The following is a 13,368-nucleotide window of genomic DNA, read 5'->3' on the forward strand; positions in this document are numbered from 1 at the left end:
ACTCAATATTTTTTTAAAAGACCCAATGAATTACAGAGTGCTTTTCACAAGAGTGATTAAAATAGTTGATATGCATTAATAAACCTCAGAAAAATCACAGAAGTCAAGTCAGCTATATCATTCTATATCTGTGGTTCTAGATCTGCATTATGCATCAGAACTATCTGGGGAAATTTTAAAAACCATTATAGATACCTTAGCTCCAACCCTGAAGATTTTTATTAAATAGGTATGGGGTGGGGTGAAAGCAATGGTATTTTTTTAAACATCTCCATATGATTCTAATGTGCACCCATAATTGAGAACCACTGATCTATATATTAAGAAGAAATGTTACAGAGAAGTAAGGGTGACTTATAAAAATGTACTAAAGAAGCCAGTAAAGAAGCTGAGATTAGAATTCAAGCTTCCATTTTTAGGATTTATGGGAAAATCTCAGAGTCAAAAGTTGTTTGAATGTCTGATATTTTATAATCTGGAAATATTTAAACACATTATTGAGGCAGCCACCACATTTAATTTGCATTTAACCTTAAAACCTAAAATGTTGATAATTAATAAACGGTCACCCTTACTACTACTCTGTAAATGGTCCTTCCATCACACTACCTTAATTTTATTATAAAACTAACATTTCCTTTGCTTCTTACTCTGAAAAAAAGAAAACAAAAATTTCAAAGTCTAATGTAAAAAGTAGCAATTGCCTTTTGCCATATATAAAAAGAAATATGTCTTCAAAACTAATCTATTCTATACAAAAATGAACAGAGAGTAGAAAAAAAAATTGTGAATAGAATCACTGCCTTTGGTGGGCAAAGAGTTTCCAAAGCAAAGCACTCTCTCGCTCCGTCCTGGTTAAAACCTGTTTGTCTGGGGATTGGCTCAGCTGCTCCAGTTCCAGCTTCCCAGCCTTCCAAGGTGCTGACGTGACCTCGGTCATCTCTTTGCTACAGCTGGATCCAACTAACAAAATCCAACACATGCAAGCACTTGTTTCTCCATTATCTAGTGCCTTCAAGGGCAGCAGAGATTCAGGGCGTCAGTTACCTCTTCTAGTCTTGCCCTTGACAGTTTTTATCCTCAATCCTTAACCATTGTCCAGAGGTTATCAGGCAGATGGACATCAATGATCAGCAGTTGAACAGACCAAATAAAGAAGAACAAAATATAAATCCAACTAAATATAAGATAGTCAAATTACAGAATTTTATGAAAAGCATCTAGGAAATGAGCTGAGTTTACTCACATACTGATGAAGATCTGAAGGCTTATTTAGTTGGAAATCCTACATGAGGAAAGTCAATCTTTCCTTTCTTCCTTCCTTCCTTCCTCCCTCTTCGTCTTTCTTTTCATTTGCAAAGATAATTAAACAGATTGAAGGAGAAAAATATCTTAAATATTACTATTAGATGCAAGTATCATGTACACACTTCCTGAAGGTTGACTGTCTATGTCCACATGAAGAGTAGAGATGCTATTCAAAAATCACATCTCATCCACTTTGCCCTTATAAGCTGTATCAACTAAAACTTGAACAAGTTATCCTTAAAATTTTGCACTTAGCAATAATTTGTTAGAACAAACTCAGGTCAAGAGCAACATGGGTGATGAAGGCTCATCTTATATTCTCTTATATTAATTTACCACTGAGGATTTGCAAATACTTGAGCTTTCCTTTTCTACCACTAATTAGCTCCTGATGTTACAGTATGACACACAACTTAAAACTATAAGCACAAAACAACATTCTTTACCAAGTAGATGTATTTACCTCCTCTATGAAAAGAAAAAAATGTAATATACAGGAGGCGAATCTTATTATGAACAAAAACATGTTTTAATGTCAGCTTAGCTAGTTAGCTAAGTGACCAACAAGCTATTTTTTAACCTCTCTGACCCTTAGTTCTACATCTCTAAAGTGAGGGTAATATGGAACTTACCCCATTGTGCTTTTATAGGATTAAATGAGATTAAAAAAAAACAACTGTTGCACATTATAAGCACTTAATAAATGATACTTATCATTAGGCATATGAGTAAAGGCTCTACTGCTTTAGATTCAGTAAACAGTAGGCTTTCGTTTCTATTTCCATTTTATTTACAAAATTTACATAGTTACCTACAAAGGTAGGTTAGTAAAGTAAGTTGGATTGAGATATGTTTATATTTTAACGTATTGCATTTAAACTAACTGACACTGAGCACATAGAGAAGTCTTCTTATGTCTTCTAAAGCAGTGTTCCTTAAGTGATTTGTGGGAAAGACCATGTTTTTAAATTTCCAATTTATCACATTTGTATAACACAGTAAAAATCAAATTTGACAAAAACAAAATACAAGCCCCTAATTTTTATTACTTTGTCAAGTTTCTATAAAAGTTTTAAGCATTTACTCAACTTCTATACTTATCTTAAGACAGACTGGTAACACTTTCCAACCAACAGACCACACATTAAGTAGGACAGTTCCAAAGAATACTTGATTTCAGGAATGATGTATACTGACTGTTTTATAGTAAAAACAAACTAAAATTTAAAACTAAAAATCCTTATTGATGATATTTCACTTATACAAATCTAATTCAAACCTGATATCAATTTAAAAAATAGCATAATCATCAATATATCACGTGGCCACTGATGAAAACCACACATTTAATATATACTGTCCTAAAAGGCTATTTACAAAATCAACTAGAGTTTAACATAGTCGTGAGTTAATATAGAGCAGTAGAGAAGACCTTCCATACTGTAGAATAGTCACTAAACAAACTATGGAACAAACCATAAGAGTAACCTCACAGGTTTACATTTAAATTATTAAATGAAGTTCCTCACACTAAACCACGATATACTTAGGAACACTTGGCAACTTTAACAGAACATGTTGTAGTATTAAAAAAAAAAAAAAAAAAAGGCCGGGCGCGGTGGCTCATGCCTGTAATCCTAGCTCTTGGGAGGCCGAGGCAGGCGGATTGCTCAAGGTCAGGAGTTCAAAACCAGCCTGAGCAAGAGCGAGACCCCGTCTCTACTATAAATAGAAAGAAATTAATTGGCCAACTGATATATATATATAAAAAATTAGCCGGGCATGGTGGCACATGCCTGTAGTCCCAGCTACTCGGGAGCCTGAGGCAGAAGGATCGCTCGAGCCCAGGAGTTTGAGGTTGCTGTGAGCTAGGCTGACGCCACGGCACTCACTCTAGCCTGGGCAACAAAGCGAGACTCTGTCTCAAAAAAAAAAAGGTGAGGTAGGGGAAGTTACCTGTATAGAGTAAAAGAAGGCTCAATAATATACAGCCAACAAAGTCAATAATACATTAAAATGTTTAGTTTTTAGGTTTTTTTTATGGAATATATAATACTTATAAGGTATTTTCTTTTCTCATGTTTAATGGCTTCAATATGACCTCATCAGTTTTGGCATTAATGCAAATTGAGAAAGAGAGACAGAGACAGAGACAGGGAGAGAGGGAGGGAGTGAGGGACGGGAAAAGAGAAAGAAATATGCGTGCACACCCTTTTATTGAAACAAAATCTATATTCCCTATCACTATGAGAAAATGAAACAAAATGAATACAATGGAACAAAATGATGTGCACAGAAACCATTCTTGCATCTATAATGATAAGTTGTGGTGTATCAGTAAATCATTCCATACGTTTCAAACCTGCTTTTTAAAAAATCTCATAAACCATGAAAATGCTTTCACTGGTGATTTAAAGCACTACATAGTGACTGGGATTGGAGAGAAATATAAGAGGCAGTCTCCAAATCATCATTACTCATTATGTCTCCAACCTTAAAAGATTTTTCTTCTTTTAAATGTCAATCTAAAAGTATCTTTACTTACAGAAGTCCAGGAAAGACATAACCATCTGAATAGATACCTTTATTCCAATCTACCATAAGAATGCACTAGGAAAAGGGATTATGATATATATTTCCCATACATGGAGGTTTTTCTGATGACTGACACTACCACTATTAAGATGATTCTGAAATTACAAAACAAATTAGTTCAAATGGAGAAAATCCTTCCCAGGCTCCAAGTTAAATTTATATTTAATGTTAAAAAGCAATGATTAAAAATGCTTAAATCCACAAATGAAAATAACTCTAAGACTCTAACATCTAAGACCACAATCAGCTATCAAACAAATAATCCAACAACTTTCAGGGTATTTTTAATCGGCCTCTGTATTCCATCATACATAAAATACAGTACAGCTTGTTCCATGTTTGGTCCAAGATGCTAATGATAGTAGCTGTGGCAATCAAGTTAGCAGCACAAATGATAGTACATTCACACCTAAAGTGCAAAGAAACATTCTTTCTTACCACTATATTCTCACTTCAGTTCTATCTAAAGGACAGGAAATAATGTCATTCCTCCCTTAACAAATAAACCTGCCATTTCAGATAACTGATCCATGACGGGTTACTAGTATTCAAACCTGGCACTTAGCAGTGTCACCATGCAAGCCAACAGGAAGCAATTAGACTTGAATCTGCTAAATAGATCTTTTTCACTTTTTTAGATAAAACCAGGGAGAAAAAGCTTTTTTAAGTTGTGGTGATTTTCATGTTTTCAATCATATTATATTTTCATTAGAATTCATGAGTGGCATCTTTCAGATGGGACAGATGTGTAATCCCAGAAATACTGACAACTTTCTTTACCCAGGAAGCCAAGGCATGGGGCCGTTGGCAGTTGTCTAGGTATCTGTTTGCCCAACTTTTATCCAGCTGGAGCAAAGGTAGTAAGCTCTTGAAGCATAAAGAGAACATGGAAAAAGACAAAATTTGCAAAATGAATTTTTGATACTGAATTAAAATGCAAAATACAAGTATAGTGCTTGACCATTAAATGCAATACAAACAAAATGAGGGAGGGGGGATAAAAACTTACATATTGGGTGCAATGAACACTGTCCTAGTGGCAAGCACACTGAAGGCCCTGACTTCAGTATTATACAGTGTGTCCATGTAACAAAAACATTTGTACCCCCTTAATATTTTGAAATTAAAAAAATAAAATAACCAGAGCAGTTCACAATTCACCAAGTTTGGAAGTTGTTTTTGCACCTCTTCTTTGTTCCCAATGTACAAGAAATATGAAATTTTTAAAAGAAATAAAATGTCAACCTCACAAAATCTTAATAACTTATCAGAAATCAGCAAAAAGAATGCACAAAAATTCACAACATATAGCAAAATGAGTTTTAGTAAGACTAAATATAATATTTAAAAGAACATTCTCCATATATTGAATTTATAGAAAATTATATTGTTAATTTAACTAATAATCAAATATTCTACTCTTCCTGTCACATTTCTAGCTAAGTCAGAGAAAGAAAAACTTTTTTAAAAAGGAATTCTTCCTTACTAATACTCTGCTGCTCTCCAGCAGCAAGCAAAACAGCATGCATGAAGACACGGAGATGGAAGCAAATGAGAAACGGACAGTCAATAACATTCATTTTCATTCTAGAATAAGTGGAGTAAGCAGTACTAGAAAAATAAGAGAGGTAAGATGGCAGGGAGCCAAGGAAATAACTGAAGGCTCAAATCCATATAATGGTCAGGATAAGGACAATATAAACAAGTAACTGGGCTCCTATCATGCTCCAAATATTATATAGAGGGCTTAAATATACAACTAATCTAACAATCTTAACAAATATAAACATTCTCACTTTATATAGGCAAGTCACCTGAGGCTCAGGAATACTAATTTATTCACACAGGTCAGTCAGTAGCTAGTGATTCGTTTGGGTGAACAATGATAGACTGTGAAAAATGATGACAGACAAATATCACAGCTACTGGCAATACTTGGATTTGAAGCTAGTGCTGACTGTCTCCAAAGCCTGGACCAGCAGCTTAATAAACAATCATAAAAGGATAATTTTTAAACTTTTTATTAATGCTTATAAAAGATAACCTGATTTATAAAATCAACAGACTAAAAAGGATTAATGAAAGTTTAGTGGGCACTTAATGAATGTACATTAAATGAAATAGTGAATGAGTACATGATAACAACGATAAATTAATAATAATAGTTGTTTTTTTTTAAGGAAAGGATAAGAAATGACTTGAACCTTTCAAGCAATGGAGGTATTGCTACCTCCATTCTCTGAAAAAAAGTATCTTCTTACAATAAAATTACTATATACTTGATCTTCAAAAAAATATTTGTTTTGTAACTTTGGATAAGTAGGGGAAATAAGAATGTAATAAAATTTTAAAGGTAGTTTAAGAAGGAGCTATTTAAGGTCCATATGGATGTGTTAAAGATGATAATTGTTACAACTATTATTAAGAGAAACAATATTCAAATAGCCCCATTGTAAAATTTGTTCTTAGTTACAAATATAGTGATCAGATTTATAAGGAAATGTTAAAATTACTTTGAATTTGCTAAAAAAGTACTATATTTTGAAATGTACTGAATAAAAGTGTTGATAATTATGTTATATAAATAGCATATTCATAAGATTTTTAGTATTTAAAGGAATGTATTTTCTGGATAAAACTGTGTTTTGTTTCCTTCATTTCATTAAAATTGTGTTTTGATGCTCACACACCTCAGGTTCTATTGCAATACAGATAAAATGGAAGGGGGAAAAAGAGTTAACTATTCCATTTCTAGAGGTTTTGCAAACTTTCAGAAAAACATTACTAGTACAGTTAAAACAAAACCTGGTAACCTGATTTAGGCTACCACACAGTGTTTTAAAAGTTTTGTTTTCCTGTGGTTTTAAAGCTTAGTGTAATCTCTCTACCACTGCTTCCAACGGACAAGAAACAAAGAGTTAAAACTCAGATACAACAGTAAACCACAGGGCAGAGACAAGGCGCTCACAGCCCATTCCTTAACAAACTTGTTGCTAGTCCTGTCTGCACCATCCTAACTCTCCTATGTTCCCCTGGTCTTGAGCCAAAAGTATCATTTTACTCTGAGTGAAGAAAAAGATTTTCATTCTTCCAATCTTGTACTACTTTCACCTCGACCTTGTAATCTTGTTTTCCCACATTTTCTAGCTATTGAAATAAAAGCATTCCCCCCCAAACATTCATAAACGATAGGGAAAGGAAGAGAATGAGAAGGAGGTATTCTCTTTAAAGAGAGCACTCAGAGTACAGGGCACTATTTTAAACACTGATAAGGGCATGCATGGAAGCAGGGACTCTGCTTGTACCTAGTGAATTCAGGTAATATATCCATTGTTCCACAATGCTACGGTCTGGTGACAGGAACCCCAACTAGAGAACAAGCTTGCCCTGCATTTTCCTTTGCATTTAGATGCCAACTTTGATAAAGTCACACCTTAAAAGATCCACATAGCATGCAACATACATATAGCAATAAAGCCTTCAGCCATTCCCATATTCATATAAGACTGTAAAAAGAAAAGGAAATCAGAAAGACAGTAACCTACAAAAATAGATTTAGAGGGCCAACCCATTTATAACTACACCAATCCTGTCACACACCAGAGAGTTAAGAGGAGCCAACAATAAAGATAGTTGAGAGATTCCCCCCTGCTCCTACGCCAGAATTTTCTCAAAGGAGTTCATTGCTTTCCCTCACTGGCTTCCTTTGAGGAATATCCACAAGACTTCCCTCTGTACTTTGACTGCTTCTTTCAATTCCAATGACTCCCTGAAATGTCTAATTACTGACCCTGTATTCCCCTGAACCTCCCAAAAGATTTGTCTCCTCTTCTACTGCAAAGCTCTCTCATGAGCTACCCATAGAAACCAATTCCCCAGACTGCCTTCCCTCCCAATCATTCCCTGAAGATCCAGTACTCTTCTCCCTTGCTGTTTTCCTTTCCAATGCTTCCCCCAAAAGTACCTAACCTGACATCACTATCAGTGAAAATACACCAGAGGTTTGCAGGGGGTGGGGGGAATACCACTAGAGCAAAGGAAAAACACACCACATACACATACACACACACACACACACACACATACACAAACACACACACACAAAATGAAGGAACGATATTCCAATTTCTAAACTAGTTTTCTTTAACCTTTGTCTATACACAATACATCATATCACCTCCAATATTCCAAACATACCCAAATAGTTTGATTAAATGGTTTTATCTAGAACATTTAAAGAAATTACATGTTTATGTATACATGTGTATATATTTTTCCTAGCCAAAATAATCAAACTTACCAACTTATAAAATTGTGACCAAAATCAAAAAATAAGTGCAAAGCTTCCTTTTTACTTCCTGATTATCAAACATTGGGAATCAAAATTCTGCAAAACAAACACATAAAACAATGAAAAAACTTCTCAGCTAAAACTATTAATAGGTTGGCCTCTTGGTTAAAACTTCTCGTGTAAGAATGGTATGCTCTAGCTCAATGCTTAACCAAACTCTTTCAGAAAACTTCATTTCATTCTAATGTTTACAAAAAGATTCAACAGTTTCCAAACAACTGCTTTAAGTTTTGCCTACTTCAGATAAAAACAAGATGTCTAGGACAAAAGATAAATGTACAATCTGTTTGAAAACATTCTATTCAGTCAATATATTTTTATTATCAGAAATACAGTGGCAAGAATTAAGTGATTACAGTTTTTCTTTTAAGATATAAATTTACCTAAACTGTCTTTACAATTTTAAACTTAATAACTGACTACTTTTCCAAAAAGGGACTGCCAAAATGATAATATGAATCAAATAATTAGTATTTGAATATTTTTAAAATCAATCCTGTTTTTTAATCTCTTTAGTGGTTAAAAAAATTACAGAAAGAGAGGACCAAATTATTTTTTTCCTATTGAATTTAAGAGATCCTTTCTTTTATTTAAATGAAAAGATGGTCTAACTACTTTCAAAAATAATATTTGTTTGTAGTAGCTATTCTATTTCTGATACCAAATATCTAAATGCCCTTGGCCACTTAGAAAATCTAAAAGTGAAGCATCTCAAGTCTGTCTCTCAGATCTGTTGTTCATGTTTAGTACTATGATGAGCAAATTAAGTAATCACATATTTAAAATGCAGTTAATATGTAATACTTGGACAGAGATACTAAATAGTCTTTTTCCAATTTAAATAACAAGTATCTCTCCAATTTAGAGCTGAAAGACAAAAAATCTTTTAATGTAATTTTCATTCAAAATATCTCTCATGTCACTCATCAAGCAAGCCATTATATGGTAAATAACATATATATCATGCTATTGATTGATTATAATAGGGAAAATAAGAAATTTAGAAATTAACTATATCACATATAGGAGGCTGAGGGAAGGAGAATGCTCCCATTTGTCAACAGGTCTATTTGTCTATTATGGGCAATTAGCCTGACCAGATTCTGAAACACTTAGGATTTCCTCAGACACACACTGAAAGAAGGCCATCACAAAGCACTTGGACTGTTAACAACAAAAGACAATCAAATAACAGTCCTCAGAAGATACTTTTTAACCCCTTGCCCGTAAGAATTTTAAGGCTCAGCAAACAAAATGAAGAATTATTTCTTAGTTGGGCAACATTTATTACATTTATGTCAAGAAAGAGATGACAATGATAAGGTCACATGGCTTCATAGTTGCAGTTGTCAAAGAGGGACATGTCTGAACCCCTGACAAACCATATGGCTCATTTTAAGTACATGTGCATACATAGATTTTTCTACCTTCCATTAGAATCTCAAAATTCTAATTGAGGAATTGTCTCTAAATGTTCTCTCACTACAGAAAAAGCAGATTTGCTCCATCTGTAGTGAGAACCTAACTGGAACGTAATATTAAATAAGGTATGAAAATCATGGTTCAAGTTCAGCCATTGCTAGAAATGAATATCTACCTTCATGTATCAGAGTTTTCAGTGATATTTTGGATAACTTATCACAGTAATTCTTAGGAGAGAAAAAAATAATTAAACACACAACACACATACATACTTCTAAACTCCTTGGAGGGATCACAAAGATCCCAACCTAGACACTTCTTGACATTTTAGAGAACTACAAAGAATACTGGAATGTAGTAGAGCAAAATACATAGTGAACTGGAAGTCAAATGACTTGAAGTTAATCTATGCACTGTGTAGTCCTGGACAATGCTTTTGTCCAGGACTAACTTTTCTGGGTCTCAATTTTCAAATCTCTAAAACAAAAGGGATTGTGATACATCTCAAAAGCTATTATTAATTTTAATTAAAATATAAATAATCAGGCATAATGCTACAGTGACACCATATAGAACTGTCAAAAGAATGAAATGAATATAAGTTGGGAAAAAATCATTCAATTTACTAAATAGCAACCCACAACGCATTATCCTTTTCAGTATTTAATGAGATTCCCCCAAAGTATTCAAAATGGGTACTCTGTCTAATGTCAACTAGGATAACCTAACTACTAAGAAATGAAATAATAAGAACTATGTAAGATGTAGATTTATTCACTGGAAAGTAGGTGTTTTTTACTGCAACAGAAGTATGGCCAAGCTATAGAAATTTTTAAAAATTTTTTCTGCATTTACACAGTATAAAATAACCTTGCTTACATTAGCTTAATGTGTTACTTTTGCCATCCCCAATGACCTGTGGTCATGATGAGCAGATTGAAGTATATGAAAAGACATAGGGATCAGCTTTTAAAAAACCCTTCTTAATGTGGCCCACAATTTCAGAGAGCTGAGCTACATGCTGAGCTACTGAACTGATGTGACCTGAGATCTGATCCCACTGCAGTAGCCTTCGGGCTACAGTGGTAGTGTTACTTTACCAAAATAAACCCCTCCTCAATTGGAAAGCCTTCCAAGAGTGCTTCCAGGTGCCAACTTCTACTCTTCTAGAATAAAATTCCACTGACAAAGTTAATATAGCTTTGAACTGTTTTTCTTTAAAGAAGGTACATATATTTAAATTCTACTCATCCAAATCCAATCTCAAAGAATACATGAAAACACACTGTTTTATATATATATATATATATATATAAAAGCAATACATGCTCACTGTAAAAAATTTGGAAGATCTAGAAAAGAGTATAGATAAAACAAAAATCAGAAAGAACCCAATACTCAAAAAATTAACCACTATTAACATTTGGTGTATATTCTTCCCATCTTTTTCTCTATGAAATATACATGTGTTTATATATGATAGGCTTTTATTTATAAATTTAAAATCCTTCTATAAAAACTTTTATAACCTTTTTAATTTATATATTTTGAAAAATTACTATGCCATAATTATTAGCAGATGGTCTTTAATAGCTGCATTTTACTCTATCCAATGTATATACTATTTTTTTAAACAATTAACCATTATTTAAAATATTTCAGTTAATTTTCCATATTACTCACTTTGGGAAGATTATTATATTAAAAGTGATTAAACAGTTCAACAGTTGACCCTACCATACTCTCAGTAAGTGAAAAATATAAGCAGACACAAAATTATAGCTGTGAATATTTTGTAATCAACCCTCCCTATTAATTTTATCTAAATAAATCAAATATAGCTAGTGGCAAACTGTGCACACTGTCTTATTAATATTCATCTTGGAATTTTAGGGCTCACACCATGATCAACGCAACCAAAGGAATAATAAATGCCTGTACTCAAGATACTATGGTAGGTATGTTAATGACATTTGCTATAATCTTAACCACAACCCTCTAAGGTAAGTATTAGTGTCCTTTTTACAGATTAAAAACCAACCTTCTGAAAGATTAAATAATTCACACAACTAGTAAATGAATCCTACCAAAACTTAAAGATGTAGCTCTTGAATCCCATATATGAGCAGATGTTTAATGTTTTTATTTGTATATATATTTGTAAATTGTACTATAACTCTAATGAAAATAAACTCCTAAGACTACTGCTATTACCATTATGTTATAGAATGGCAATTTGACAATGTTATATATTCAAGAAGACAAATATAAGCAAGATAAAACATGCAGAGATTTTAATTAATATTACGGTTTCTAATGTTGCATCTTATATAAAAATATCTGGTAACTTCTAAAATGAATACTAGTCTTGATTTTGGTACAATCTGTGTTTTAAAACTATGATTTAAACACATTGTTAGATAACAACTAACAGAATTAAAATGTAAGAAACCAAGACATAAAGTGCAATTAAAATTATTAAATGCACACATGAAATAAAACCATCAATAAGTGGTTTGAGTGTAAGGACTCTACATCTAAATTGAGTTTTGGGGAAACAAATTAATGGATTATACTAGTCTCTTATAGTTTCATTGGCAAGGAACTAAAGGGCTAACATTTCAGTCCTACTCCATTGAAGTATGGTCTCAACAAACTTTTAGTGTGGTTTACTTATTATTTTTAGTGGTGTTTTTTCTTTTCTTTTTCTTTTTTTGTTGTTGTTGTTGTCAAATAGGTATATATTTGGATGGCTCAAAAATCAAAAAGTTTAAAAGGTATCTAGTGAAGAGTCTTGATCCATCCCAGTCCCCTTTCTGCTCAGCTCTCAATCCCCTACCTACACACCCCCAAAAGAGTAATCACTTTATTTTCTTGTATATCTTTCTAGCTTTTTAAACATAATTACCAGCATGTTTCTCTTTTTTTGCACAAATGTAGCTTATTTTATTTTGCCCCTTCCTTTTTTTTTTTTTAACTTAGCAATATATTTTGGAAATCTTTCCATATTCAAAAGAATCTTCATTTTTTATACACTGGGATAATATTTCATTACTAAATATCCTTTATTTAACTAGTCTCCTACCAATGGACATTGTTTGCAAATTGTATCCCATCTTCTGATGTTAAAACCAATGCTGCAATGAATAAATTTGTAACCTCAACATATTACAAACATATTATAAGATAAATTTGTAGAAATAGGAATATTGAGTCAAAGCTTATAAGCATTTGTTCCAATTCACATTCATATCACCTTATCCTCCCATCAACAATGTATAAAATCTTTGTTTCCTTGCAGCCTTGCCAACACACTATGTCAAAAAACTTTTGGCTTTTTGCTAATATAATGGATTAAAAATGCTAAGTCACTATAGTTTTATATTTCTCCTATTTTGAGTGAAGCTAAGAAACACTTTACATGTAGAAGAGCCAATGGTATTTTTCTGTGAACTGTGTGTTACAATAATTGGATCTAATTTCTATTAGATGGTTACTCTTCTTTGTCAATTACTAAGAGTTATTAGATATTAGGGAGATTAGTTCTTTATTAATGATATGAATTGCAGTTTTTACCTCCAGCTTGTTATTTACCTTTTCATTTCATGTTATTTTTTTTTTTGCTACATAAATTTGATAGATAGAAATTTAAAAATTTTTAAATGTAAAATGTACTAATCTTGTAAAATTGA

At 32.7% G+C, this 13,368-nt stretch overlaps 1 protein-coding gene across 7 annotated transcripts in view; it reads right to left on the reverse strand.

Annotated features, from left to right (window-relative positions):
- Positions 1 to 13,368, reverse strand: part of IKZF2 (IKAROS family zinc finger 2) — a 154,224-nt gene that overhangs the window by 99,537 nt on the left and 41,319 nt on the right. The window lies entirely within an intron of this gene.

This window comes from Microcebus murinus, chromosome 8 (assembly GCF_040939455.1).
Source record: "Microcebus murinus isolate Inina chromosome 8, M.murinus_Inina_mat1.0, whole genome shotgun sequence".
Taxonomy (NCBI): Eukaryota; Metazoa; Chordata; class Mammalia; order Primates; family Cheirogaleidae; genus Microcebus; species Microcebus murinus.